The sequence below is a fragment of the Lepidochelys kempii genome, chromosome 3, assembly GCF_965140285.1.
Source record: "Lepidochelys kempii isolate rLepKem1 chromosome 3, rLepKem1.hap1, whole genome shotgun sequence".
NCBI lineage: Eukaryota > Metazoa > Chordata > Testudines > Cheloniidae > Lepidochelys > Lepidochelys kempii.
Genome location: NC_136382.1, coordinates 72,564,677 through 72,579,497, shown reverse-complemented (window position 1 = coordinate 72,579,497; position 14,821 = coordinate 72,564,677). Strand labels below are relative to the sequence as shown.

Sequence of the window (14,821 nt, the reverse complement as noted above, 5' to 3'; positions counted from 1 at the left end):
AGAATGGGTCAATTGTTTGTGTTTTTAATGTAATCAATAACCATTAAGAAAATAGAACTACATACGATATTGCATACCTAATCAATAACCCAATAACAGATATATTTTGGTACATTGCTTTATTGAACTAAAAATGATTTCAAAGTTTTTTTTTAAAAAAAGCACCCAAATGATTGGACTTATTTGTATTGCTTTCTCTCCTGCAATTTCAAAACTTTTTGACAAGCTCAGATAGTGTGTTATAGTTAAAAAGCTGAATTTGGGATCGAGTAAACTAAATTTCAGGTGAATTTGAACTTTCTGTTGCACCATTTAACATGAACAAAATATTCATCTATTGCCAAAAGTTGCATTCTTTTTTTAATCTCTCAATTTTATATGAGAAGGGGAAATAAAGGATAACGTGTGAATTTTTTGTTTTTTAAAAAGGCCCAGAGTTCTCCTTTAGAACAGAGAATACCTATTTGTTAAATATACAATAATGCTTTCTGGAAGTCTGTGAAAATCTTGAATATACTTTTTGTAGAAGTAATGTAATAGCTTGCTGTTTCAGGAACATTGTCTTGCTATAAAACCCATTAAAGGCAATGGGAATCTTTCCATTGCTTTCCATGGGCTTTGGATCAAGCCCCGTAAAATGATGGTGGAGGTGGTGGTGGTTGCTATTATTTATTTTATTATAAAAGTTACATAGAATGAGCCACAGTCCTATTCACTTTACTCATGTGAGTAATCTCATTGTGGTGACAGCATTTAATGGTGGGATTATATTAATCTTACAGACAATGTAAAATAAAGTAAATGTGCAACACCAATCAATAGGAAAATACATTTTTATAAGTCTGAGGAATTGCTGTTAACAACTGGGCTACATGTTCCAGTACTCTTTGACCATCAGATATTAAATCTAAAATCAGCCTGCTGTTTTTCTTTCTAAATGTCTATACAAAGAGACAGATCTTGGAAACGTTTATTCATGTCAGTAGTCCTGTTTGAGTCAAGGACTTTATGAATATATATGGATTTGCAGAATCTGGCCAAATGAGGGCCAAATCTTGTATTCCTTCTGCATTCAAAAATACATTTACTTCAATGTATCCTCCTTCCTCAGTGTGTCTCAAGAGGAGCTTTTGACATGCCAGGATTCCACAGTGGATTCTTATGGCTGTAAAAAGTAAAAGGCAGTGATCTTCTTTAGAATTAATATCCCATTGGGAAATATCACCTGCCCTGTTATTGTAAAACATTATTTCTTTTACTGTTGTTGTTTCTGGACTGTAAATACATGTATTGATGTTAAAGAGTTAATGACAAATTTCAGAAGACTTTATTAAATAGCAATAATGTGAGATACTACTTGTGCCACTTGATTTACCTAATTTATAACCCTGTTTGATTACGACAGCATGTCTTTCATCTGTAAAGATTGTACCCAAGGGACTAGTCAACTTATTAATTCATCACTTGCCTTCTTTTATGGTTGCAGTCTCCTATTATGGCACAAAAGTAGAGAGATATACTAATCTGAAAGCTGCCAGCCAACTGGTTCCACTCTAGTTGACCTTTTGTTTGCAGGTACAATCCTGATAACTTTTCTATTGGTTTCTCTTTCTTTGAGGTTACATTATAATCTATTCTTTTGTCTTACAGTACTATGATGAGAGCAAGACAGTGTGAATTGAATTCAATGTCTGCAGTTATTGTAGCTTCTAAAGAGGAAAGGCTGCCTCAAGTTAACCTGTAGCTCTTTTTTAAAAATGCCTTTTGATTTATCTGTCACCTGATCCATTAGCAATGAATAATTTTCATGGAAGTTGCACTTTAATTACATTCCCATTTGACTTGCATTATCATGCCCTATCTAGGTAATTAATCTCGCCAAGTATCCAATTTCGGCCTTTATTGCAGGCAGGCAGACCTTCTAAATTATGTGTGCTTGAATGGGCATTGGGTCTGTTGTTAAACCAAACAGGCCATGAAACACTATTTTGGGTGCTCCAAATTTTCTTTACAATTTATCCAGTAAGATTTTTCCTTTTCTGTGGACTGCTGTAGCTCATTGCTGTGGTTGATGCTATCAAGCCTTTTAGAGTTTACAGAAGTTAAACTCTGTAGCAGATACTGACTGAAGCACAAATGATTAAAATAGCAGAATCCCAAGAGCCATGCACTCTTTGAAGTAGTAGTCAGCAGGCAGTGAAACTAGGTATAAAAAAATATTTTTTGGTCCTTGAATAATTATTGAGTTCATAGCATAGCCAAAGGTCTACTTTGTAATTGGTGCATTCAGAGGTCATATTAGTATTCCTCCTACCACTATGAGATTAGGAATTGCAGTTGTGTTTAATTTTGAGTTTCACTGCTCTGTGGGGTGAAAAATAGAGTTTTAAGAAACACTGTGCCCTGAACCAGCAGATTAATGTACATTTTTTGTCAGGATGGTTATTCTAATATCTTATTAATTGCTACCTAGAAATAGTAGCTAAGGACTCAGGTGCTAGAGACCTACAGAATGTGGGAAGCTGTGGAGAAAATACAGTCTTTCAGAGTAAAAATGAATAAATAAAAGAGCACAATTAAAACCTTGTAGTTAGGTTTCTACTTTAATGGGGGAAATTCTATATCTGTCTTGTGAAAAACTTCTTAGTGCTTCTAAAACTGTTTATTTTTCCATCTTGAAAAAGAAAATTATTTGATCTGAGTTTTAATTAAAAGGAATCCAATTCTAGTTGCTCATATTTTAACTAGAGTGACCCAAGCTCCTTAGCTCATATCCAGTTCCTATCTTCCCCAGAGTTCAAGGTTTCCAGGGGGTCATAGTCATAGAGTTTAAGGCCAGAAGGCTCAAGGTTTTGGACTGTGTTTTAGAACTGCATTTGGGAAGTATCAACATTTCTGAAGTCAAAGATCAGTTCTTAGTGGCAGTTTTTAAATTAGTTGTAGCAGGCGGTTTTAATAACTTTAGCATAATCCCCTAAAAACATATAGGGAGTTTAACAGAGATGCAATGGAACTTGTAATGCTCCCCCCCCCCGCCCCATTAAACTTTTAGAATAAATATTCTAAATTTTGGTTTCAAGACTTTTTTTAATAGAAATCGGATTGTCTCTTCAATCAGAATAGTCTTATTTTATTTGAAAAAATCTTTTTTTTCATTTTATCAGGAGTTCCCCGTACACAGAAATCTTATTGAAAATACATTGTTTACATATAGAAAATGTAACTTCAGTATCTAAAGTCTGAAAAAATTTAACTGGATCCAATTTTGGGGGGGTGAGAGGATAAAACTGGTCTTTTGATAGTTTAACCCACATCACACCCTAGTGTCTCTAATTCTCACTGATAGAGAGAATTACATAGTTGATACAGAGAATTAAAATGTACTACTGTCCAGTTAGCTAACATTTAAACACATTTCCTACAGCTTTAGTCATTGCTTAGTGAATCACTAAAACCAAACCAGTCCACTTAACTGAACATAACAAGGAAAAACTAAAAATAGTTATAGCTTTCTCGGTGCTCTTAATTTCCCCCCCTTTAATTACCATCTCTCTTAGCAACTATGGTTAGTGACAAACTGATCATTTTAATGTTACATTTAATCTTGAGTGAACAAATTTTTGTACATGCACTCTCATTTTTCTGTATCTCCAGCATATTACTTGTTTTCAAAAGCACCGTGTATGAAGTAGGCAGACTTAGAATAAAGTCTGAGAAGGGCCCACTGACAGGTTGGGCTGTGAAAGATTTTGAACCTGTGTGTAGCATGAGGATTTTCTCGCTGTCTACTGTCTCTGCACCTCTTTGGAGTCAATCTGGTCCCTTTATTGCTGCCTCTGAAGCTAAATGGTTTTCTGATTAAAGCATTGGACTGAGATTCAACGAGATCTGTGAAAAATTAGTCAGTCCCACAGACTTTCTGTGTTACTTTGGGTAAGTCATTTAATCTCTCTGCACCGCCATTCTCCATGTGAAGAATGGGGGTAATAGAACCTTCCTACATCAAAGGGGAGTTGTAAAGAAAACTCCAGTATTGATTGTGTGGAGCTCAATACTCCGGTGTGGGGGGCCATATAAGTACTTTGAGAGACTGAAATTCTCAGTCTTCCTGCAAATTTGTTGTTTATAAAACGTAAACTAAAATTGAGCATTTGTAGTTTTTTCCCTAAGTTGCAGCTTTTGGCCTCCCCTATTCAATAACAGGCAAATCCTGCCTTGCATATACCACTTCTCTACCCCCACCCCCACCCCCCGCCCTTGCTCTTTCCCTAAAGCCCCAGAAGGTCCTGAATGCAGCCCCTACCTGCTGCAGAGTAGAGCTCCATAGAGGTACCCTGAGTTCTAGTGTGCAGGGTTGTAGAGCAGGGTTGGGTGAATATCGCCACAATTATGTGGGGAAGTCTTAGTGATTATCAGTGTCTACTGAAGCCTGAGGACTGTGGTAGAATGCACAGAGTAGCTTAGCTACTGACTGAAGCCTGGAAAGAGGACTAGCCTACTTCCCCCTACACATGCCTCTCCCCGTCCGACCCTGAAATAACTCCTCTGCACGCAGTCCATTCTTTCATGCTCTGCACAGATAATGCGATTTAGCCCTAAGGTGGTGCTTTGTTTTTGTTTTTAAATATATTCACTTATCAAAAAATCTTGTGATTGTGACTTTTTTAAAATAGTGTACGGTTTCTGGAACTTGGTTTTTAATCATTAATCATTTTGACACCTTTTTTTTTGGCAACCTGGTCCTTGTGATTCTTTCTGTACTGTTCTAGGTCAGTCTCCCATGGGAGAAAAGTGAGTCTTGGAATTGAGGCATTGATGTACTCCACTAGTCCTTGTAGGCACTTTATTTAGGGCCCTCTTTTGTTGTGGTTAATAGTTCACCTAATGTACTAAAATAACATCAGTCACATTCAAGTGATCTTGCACGTTTCACTCCCCTGCATCCTCTCCCCCCCAGTAGGCAAATAATTTGGCTTGATGTAGAATCACTGCTGTTTATCTTTTGTATGAAAAGGCCTTAGGATGTTGTATACCATAGATGTCCCTAAAACTCAGATATCACGTCTGTCACCTTCCTGCTGATTTGCCAAGTAATTAAAAAGCTCAAGAGGTTTTTCAAGCATATGAGTATATATGATCGATAGCCTGTATCTGAGCTGGTATGAGGTGAGGCAACGTTACATCTACTGCTGTTATAAGATGAGGCAGGTTGTAAAATAGCAGCTAAAATGATTGCAGATTTTGAGCTCAATTTTATAACTTTCATTTTTGCTGTAAGTCTCATTAAAGTGAATTACAGCTTCATAAAACAGATGTGGCAAAATCAGGCTGTAAATATATAGCTGACCATTATGTTTACGAAATCATTGAGTTTTGCTTAAGAAATCATGGAACACTATATTAAAAAGGTGTGCAGTATAAAGAAAAAAATCCTAATTTTTTATTGCATACATCTTGTCCCTTGATTTTAGACAGTAAATCCAAAAATGAGGAGGGGAGGGATGAGAGTGAAAGAGAGTGTGAGGGAACAAATGCTAAATTGCTTTGCAGTTTCAATAAGAGTATAGCTTTTCAAACCTCTTTATTCAGAGACCCTACAATAAGCACTGAGTGGACGAAGAGAAATCTGGCTTTCTCAGTATGAAGACTAAAAAGACAGTAATTAAGGCATAATGAACGTCAAGTTAATGACCTGACCATAAGCTAGCTTCTCATTGATTAGATTTTTCACTCCAAACTTTCTCAAAATTGTAGACTCTGCTTCTCTAAGATTGCAAGGAAAGGAAAATATGTAGCACTGGGTTGGATGGGAGGGGAGGGAATAATAAAAAACCTGTTCCCAAAGTCCCCATTATTTCTTTGCCACTGCAAAGGAAAATGGGCAAGAATTAATTGCAAGCATTTTGGCTAATTTGCTATCAAATGTGCACAATGTACAATGGATTACACTGTGCCTTATTCTCCCAAATGTTTATTCCAAAATATGTTAAACCCTTTAATACGAGCATCTGCTGTGTAGCCTTTTGCTCACAACAAACCTTTTACTATCACACCACCTTGGGACCCAGGAGTGGTTGTGACCAGTTCACTGGTGTATTTCTAGTCTTTGCTTTTTTCCCCCCTTCACCAAACTGCTAGTTCTCCCAGGCCTTTCTGATGGTGATCTTCTGCATAGTGTTTCTCCCACACTACAGATTATTTTTAAAGTTCCTCAACTTTATTAATAGCTTCCAAAGGCTGACCAATACATCAGTCTGATTATAAATCAAATTTGAAAGAATTCCAGTACTTGTATGACCCCACTTATGGGCAGGCCTTAAAGCTTATACAGTAGAGCTATACCCAACTATTGTATTCAGTATAGCATATGGAAGCAGTTAAAGTATATATTAAATAAAAAGTGAAATTTTCCTCCTGGTATTTGAAACAAAGGAAACAGAATTTTATCAGTGTGGTAAGTACAACAGTTTTATACCAGTTTTACAAGTCAAGTGAGAAGATGGAGCAAAAACATTATTTTTTAAGAGAGACCTCTTTATCTTCTCCTCTGCAGCACAGAAATATGTTCAACTTAATGTAATGGTATGATCCATTCTTAAACTGTCAGATTTCTAAATACAAGTCATGTATCATGACAGTGCAGAACAATGTATGTGGTACCAAAGCAGTGTTGTTAGTGAAGGTGAAAATATGTAAATTCTGCCTCAGTCATTGGGGAGCTATGTTAATTTGCATTACTCTTTCAACCTTGAAACTGGTAGGTTGTGATCAGGTGATAGGGTTTTTTTAATTAAAAAAAAAACCTTCCACCAAAATATATTCAACTACACAAAAGGTTCCTTAGTCTGTTCTATTTGATAGTGTTATCAATATGATTTGTTAGTGCATATATAAGCAATTGAAGATACTAAAAATTCCAGAGAATGTTTATCTTAGTTTTTCAAGGGAATCCATTAAGGGACACATTTTCAGGTCAGCCTTAGCAGGTCTTCATTTTTGTGCTCATGATTTTGCAGGTGCATACTCTGCCAGTTAGATTATTAATTATTTGATTTACTCACTAAATTGTGGACATAAAACTGCCTACAGTTGCTTGGACCCACAAATTGCATTGAAATGCAGGCTAGAGTTTGAAAATCTAGTCGTAAGTTTTGTATGCAAAATTATAGATTAGTACATTGAGGATCAGCAAAAGTAATTGCACAGTAGAAGTACTTAAACATACAATTTTTAATTTATTTAAACTCTTGCCATATTACAGTATTAACCATTTATAGCAAATGCATTAGTAATTACAAGTCCATTTTACTAAGCCAAAGTAATTTAACGGTAAGTGTTACAGTGGATGAAATATTTAGTTTTTATGTAGGTGATTAGAAATGTGAAGCATAGACAGACAAATCTCTTGCAGCACATTTTGGAAGTAACTGGTCTGTGGTAACAGATTGTGCCTTAAACCACAGCCACTCAAACATTCTCAGCACACAAAACATCTGTTTACTGTCTGTTGTGAACATATATATTCTAGTAGAGCTCAAAAATAAAGTGTTGGTGTAAATTTAATATAGTTTAATATTTGTCGAGATTAGCAGTGATAAAAAGAACATAGAAGAGGCTGACTCTTATATGAATTTGATTAAATGTTCCACAATTTTGTGACATTAGATGTTGTTGTTGTTTTGTTGTTTGGGGCTAGTCTTTTTAAAAAGTATTGAAGGACACTTTGAGACTACGGACATAATAATGGTTTTATCATTAATGTCAATAATACTGCACCTCAGTTTGATAAATGAGACCTACTAACGCTTATGTTTTGGGGTATTTATAAAGGTAAAAATATTTCTTCTGACAAGTACAAGATTGACAACCCTGAAGAATTAAACTGTGTGTTTATATGCAGAATTAAGACAATAGGGACACCAACACAAGCTTCTCTTTGCTGTTTTCACCCGTGTGATTCCATCACGGTTTGGTGGAAACCTAAAATACTTAATCCCTGAAGCACACTCTATGCTGGGCCTGTCTGCTGAGACAAGTCAGGGTACTAGTTGTAATAGTGGTTTTGTGTACACCAGCCCAGCTGACCGTCTGTCTGTCATGCTTATATGGCTCCTATTACAGCAGTATCTGAGCTCCTCACAATTTCTAGTGTATTTCTTCTCATAAAACCCTTGTGAGGTAGGGAAGTGCTATTATCCTCATTTAACAGATGGAGAACTGAGGCACAGTGACTAGGTGACTTGTCCAAAGTCACACAGGAAGTCTGGGGCAGAGCAGAAACTTGAACCCAGGTCCCAAGCTAGTGCTTTAACTACTAGACCAGTTGTCCCCTCATTGCATTGTCCTCATTCCATATTCCTCTCATATTTCAAAGCTCACTGGATATCCAGCAGATGGCAACAGCTTTTAACCACTGCAAATTTGTGAAAAGCTCTCTTGTTACCATTCTCCAATTTCACAGATATATACTCCCTATAATACGATGGTGCTATTTTCCAGTAACTTAGAAAGATGGGGCATGTGCTGTTAGAGACCATCTATTTTAAAAGGATGAACATAGAGAAGAGAACTCTCTAGTTGAGACTGTGTAGGTTTCCTAGAGCTACATGTGAACAGGGTATTATGAAATAGAGACAAGAACGATATTGTGCACATTAAGAATGTTGAAAACTTATGTATAAACAATGTTGACAGTTTATGTTGCTGTTTTAATATGGATGTGAAAACCTATAATAGCCTAAAATATTTGTTGTTTGTATAGGGTTTACAAATTCCAATACAAATTCAGAACCAGAACAAAGATTTTTTACCAGTTTGTTTTTTATTAATGAATGTTACATTTGTTAACCTTTAAAGATTTGTAAATTCTGCATTATTGATACCAAATATACATCAGGCTCTATTCTGACTTCATTCGTTTTCCTGAGCAGATTTTTTTTACCGTATGTGGGAAGAAAAGTGCTTGGATTATATTAGAGTCAGTAAAAAGAAATATCCAGAAAACATTACTTCACATCCAGGGAAGAGTTAGATGACTTTATTTTTGAACTCTCTTTAAGGGTTGCATTAAACCATTTATGAGTTTATCCCTTTAATCGTATAAATCATATAAGAGAACTTTACGAACCTGAATGCTGAGTGTGTCTTATTAATGTGTTTTTAGGGTTGGCCTAACTGTGTAGTGCACAGAAACTACTTGGTGTTAGAACTTTTTGGTATAAATACCAATAGTGGTGTCCAGGTCTAATGCCTTTTAAAGGGAGCGTGTGTATACTGGGTGCTGCTAATACTTCCATATCTGATAACTGAAAAGCTGCTTTATTCAGATGCTGTACTGCTAATGGCTCAGCACTGGGTGGGGCCTTAAAGTATACTGGGACAGTCAGGTGTTAAAATGAGGAAGTTTTTAATCCCATTGTAAGAAAGTTACTAGAGCAGCAGATCATTGTTGTTCTATGGCACTGAACTCCTGGGGGAAGATCCAAAAAGCTGTGGATCTTGAAGATCCTGCCTAGCAGAATTGCCATATGATACAGAATAAAGTATCTAGGCTAAGGGTTTAAAATTTGGCCTGTAAATTTGGGTGCATCCATTTTTGAGTGCCGCGTTATTGATACCTAGGGCCTGATTTTCATCAGTGATTAGAACTGAAGTTGTAGGTGATCAGCATCTCTGAAAATCAGGCTTTGAGGCACAGAAATTGAGGCATCCAAACTTAGAGGCCACATTTGAGAACTTGAGCTTCAGTGCCTATCCCTTACACTTTATTATCTTTATCATTATTGTATATTATCATTCGGCAACTTAAACAGAAAAGGAGAATGGATTTCTCTTGGGTTTTTTTCCCCATGATTATGAAATCTTTGGTGATTAGTAACAGCTTGTTGCAGTTTTCAAGAATAATGTATCCTTTAACTGCCTTGTTATGTTGTCAAGATCAGCAAAATCTTAGGTTATCTGCCAAGAGGTGGCTATAACATTGTACAGCTTTTAAACCTTTTTAAATTGTTTTATTTGTTGTGTTTCTATGAATTTTTGTAACCTGCCAGTTTAATTTTCATTCTTCTGTTTTCTACCCTTATTTAGACTAAAGGCTAATGTATATGGGGTTTTGTTCTGGAATAGCTATTCCTGATCAACTCCTTGTGTGGACCCTCTGCTTCCACATTAGCTTAATCTACTTCAGAAATGGATTAAACTAATTTGGAATAAGACACTCTTATTCTGGAATAAAAGCAATTGTATAGGGAGTTATTCTGCTTTAAATTCATATCCTACCTAAATCCAAATTAACTTCTCAGTGTAGACAAGATCTTACTTAACTAACCAGCATCTATCCAATACATATTTCAGTGTTCAGACCAATATCTGTGGTAGGCTGCAAAATATTGCTTTTGGTATAGTCAAGAGAGATGCTTTTCTGACTAAATTATGGAAAAGTTTGAATGTTGCATGGTCTGTAAATACAGCACCCTAGTTATTATCTCCCCATATCTCATACTGAATAGAATAGTTGCAGTGAGAATCGGATTATTGAAAGAAGTTGGTGATTCAGCAGATACTACTTTATCTGTGTATCATACTGACTGAACCCATAGCCCTTCATGAGAAAAGGAATTGTGCCATTGGAGTTGCTGCCTTTAAGATGAGAGACAAAACCAAAGTCCTGTCAAATGTAGCCTTGGCATTCTTTTCAGGGTTACAGGTGTTAAGCCCAGTGTCATAAACAAATTCTAGTTTGAATAGTTATGTCTAGCATACCTGTAAATTCAATTGGATAAGCTATTAATTCCTGTCCCAAATGCTTGTGAAGTATTTCCATCTTCCATGTGCTCTTTAGCTGTTTGCACATTTCACCTGAGACCTGACTGAAGTGATCTTTCTCTGTCTCTCAATCTTTCCCCGTACACACAAAGTAATTGTGAAGACCCTTGCAAGTTCATGGAGAAGCTTTCCAGAAGCCAACTACAAGCTCGAGAAATTGAAGTTAATATTCTAGTCTTTGCACAATCTGTATCTAGGCCAGGATGTGGAACTGAAACTTCTTTATTGGTACTGATGGATGATCTCCTCCTGTCAGTGGTTAGAGGAAAGACAAAGACATCCATTCTCATCTTCCGGGACCTCTCTGCAGCATTCAGTACTGTCAACCATGAGATTCTGCTGTCTCACCTGAGAGAGGTGGCGGGGTCCAGGGAAATGTGCTAAAATGGTTTGAGTCCTACTTGGAAGGATGCATCCAGCAAGTAATACTGAGAAACTGCACCTCCACTACCAGACCCCTCACTTGTTGAATCCCACAATTTTCTCTCTGGTCCTTTTCAACATCTACAATCACCGGGTAGATGAACTGGTCGGATGTCATGGACTTAAGTGGCAGAAACATGCAGATGACATCCAGCTCTACGTATTCCTCACCACACATGACCACCCTACTCCACCAAGCCCGCACAGTGCTTAGACATGATCAACTCATGGATGAGGTACAGCTGGCTGCAGCTGAAGCCAAGCAAGTTAAAGGTGATGCTGGTGGACAGAGGAAAGAATTTGCAGTCATGGTGAAGTCTCTTTTGATTGAAGGTTCACATCCACAGTTGGTTGATTCAGTCCATGAATAATGCTTTCTGTCTTCTCCAGCTGAAGACTGTATCCCACCCTGGCAGATGTTGACCTGGCCTCTGTTATTCACAGCTTTGTCTATTCTCAGATGGACTACGCAATGCAGTGTACCTTCCCATAAAGACTGTAGTGCTTAGGAAATTCCAGCTAGTACAGAACACTGCAGCATGTCTCCTCAGCAGCATAAACAACCACAAGCACATCAGACCTGTCCTCCTGTTTCTATGCTGGCTTTCCATACACTATTGAATTAAGTTCAAGGTCTTGGCCCTAATTTCAGGGTGCTCTGTGACCTGGGCCTAAACTGCCTAAAACTGTGGACAGGCACTCAGACATTCTGGTGATGAGTGTGGTATAAGAACCTATACAGAATAGAATTGAATTTGGATATTCCTGGGTGAGAATCCTGTAGGAGTTAAGATCCTCAGCTAGTGTGAACTGGCGCAGCTCTCAAAGGCCTTCATTGAAACTATACTGAATTATAACAGATGAAGATCAAGTCTATAAACCTATATTATAAAACCTGGTTGGATTAGATGGCTCATAAGCTTCTTTTCTAAAGAAGTTGCTAAACTATCTTTAGTTGTGCCAGTATTCATGAACATAAATAACACAATATTTACATTGAAATTAAATACCAAAATAATAAACATTGTGACATTCAATAATTTTTACCTAATATTAGTCTTATTGCTGTTGCAAAGATATTGGGTTCTCAGGGAAGAGTTTGAAAACCAATCTCTGTACAGTCAATTCTTCCTATAGATACTATTCCTGATATTTTTCTTCGGTTTATCTGTTACTGAAGATACATGGTTCAATTTGTGCACTTCTGCTGCGGGAGTCTGTTGGATCTTCTCTACTTGGATTAAAACTCAAAATCTGAAATTAACATCTTTAAACTAGTAAACATTACAGCAATAAGAATTTAATCCTAGTGTGTCTGACATTAACTACTTTTTTAGAAGATGCTAGAATTAATCAAGTTGATCTCGTAGGATAATATTCTAGCCCAAGGTCCATTTTCTGTCTATCACGTTATTAAATTTGTTCTAGTCTGGGCATACAAATTAGAGTTGGCTGAGTCAGATAGGATAAAATATACACAAACCTTCGAGCAGAACTCTGCTCCCGTTTTGGTGATCTAAAAAGCTCCGAGGACTTCTGTATCTGGCACTCACCAGAGGTGTGTAAATTGTAGAGCACTTTAATTGCCCTGTGTAGACCCTGCTGACACATTCTATAAAGTACCTAGTACACTCTGATGTCGTCCTGGTACCTTGTGTAGAGCATGTCACCAAGGTTTTCATGGGGCAGGGAGAGTGCAACATTTTAGAACGCACTGCAGTTTACCCCTTGTGGTGCACATTGCTGCATGTGACAAGCCCTGAGGTGTTTTGTTTTGTTTTTGGTTTTTGGGTTGTTTTTTTTTTTTTTAATCTCTGCATTCTGAAAGACTTTTCTTCTGGATTTTATACTTGGTAGGAACCAAGAAGTGAAGGAAACATTTAAAAAAATCTATCTCCTAAGAGACACACTAACGAGGTTCAGGTACATCTGAATAAGCAGCCACCCTTTTAATTGCTTATCCAAGCATCTTATCCATTATTGCATAAAGCCTATTTGTAGATAATTTCCTTATATCTTTTGGCAATATGGAGATATTGGGAAATACGACTACCTCGGAGCCCATGCAAAAAAAAACAACCCAATTTTATAAGAGAAATGTTTGTTTGGTGAGGGGAAAATCAAAATTTCCAAAATACTTAATGCAACTTAATAGCATTTTTAACAGTTATTTTCATGCCATCAGTACTTCTAGTATCTGTGGGCCTGATCTCTCTTGCACTGATTTTCAAGTATAGAATTACTCTTTCAGTAGAATGACTCTTAATTTGCAGTAGTGTAAGTCAGAGAAGCAGCCAACCCTTTATTTTTCTAGGGTTCCATCAGGATGTAATTGTGTTTTGATCCAGAATACACCTGCATCTCTGCCCTGCCGTTATACTACTTTGTCAGAGGCTCTCAACCTTTTTCTTTCTGAGCTCCCCTCCCCTGCCAACAGGCTATAAAAACTCCACAGCCCACATGTGCCACAATAACTGGTTTTCTGCGTATAAAAGCCAGAGTCAGCGTTAGAGGGTAAGAAGCAGGGCAGTTGTCTGGGGCCCCATGCCACAGGGGCCCCCATGAAGCTACATGGCTCAGGCTTCAGCCCCAGGTGGTGGGGCTCAGGGACATGGTATTCAGTTCCAAGCAGTGGGACTTTGGCTTTGTGCCCTGGTCCCCAGTGAGTCTAATGCTGGCCCTGTTGGAGATCCCCCCTGGAACCTCCTCGAGGCCCCCTAAGGGGCCCCAGACCTCTGGTTGAGAATCACTACTTTATACTACTGTATGTATTAGAAAATCACCCCATACATCCCTGGCCCTGTTTTTTTTTTTTTCCTCAGTTACAAATGAATTTCAGTGTGGATCACTCAGTCAACCATTGTTCTCAGTTTACTCTCCATTAAAATCAGAGATCATGTCAGTTTTCAGGCAAAGTAAATTTAAGGATTTAATGTACTGGTTCCCAAGCACTGGTGTGTTTACCAAGAGAAATATTTCATCATCTTATTGTGACTATACTCTGCTTTCCTTGCCTGGTCCATTGCAATGTTGCTACCTGTCTCACATTCAGTTAGTACACTCCAACCTATGGAGGAGTTGTTCAACAATACTGAAAGAAGGACAGGAGCCACTTAATAATCAGGCCACTAATTTATTATTAGATGTCTGGGACTACCCAGCGGATAAAAGTATACAGTGCAGACAACATCACCTTCATTCAATAATGGCCCAGAGGCTGCCACCAGTCCCCCCTTTCATTTTCCATCCAGGTGCTTCAGCCAACCCATGGCTGAGACTTTACCATCATCTCGCCCGCCTCGTTAAGAGGGTTAAGGTAAGCTATAAGAAAGGGGGGTTGGCTCTCTGCTGTACCAATCATAGCAGCCCCCACCCCATTCCGTTCCTTGAAACAACACCTCCTTCTTAAGTCCTTTACCAGGCCATTTATCCAATCACTGGATGCCTTCTCTATGGAGAATCTGCACTGGACATCCTCGCCACACTTACATAATGAGTTGTGACACATAGCCTAACCCTCTTTCCTCCTCAACAGAATAGGTCCTCCCTGAAACCCACTGTGGGGAAGGCAAAC

At 37.8% G+C, this 14,821-nt stretch overlaps 1 protein-coding gene across 4 annotated transcripts in view; it reads left to right on the top strand.

The window, feature by feature from the left end:
* The window catches only part of EPHA7 (EPH receptor A7), a 170,101-nt gene that overhangs the window by 85,632 nt on the left and 69,648 nt on the right, over nt 1-14,821 (top strand). The window lies entirely within an intron of this gene.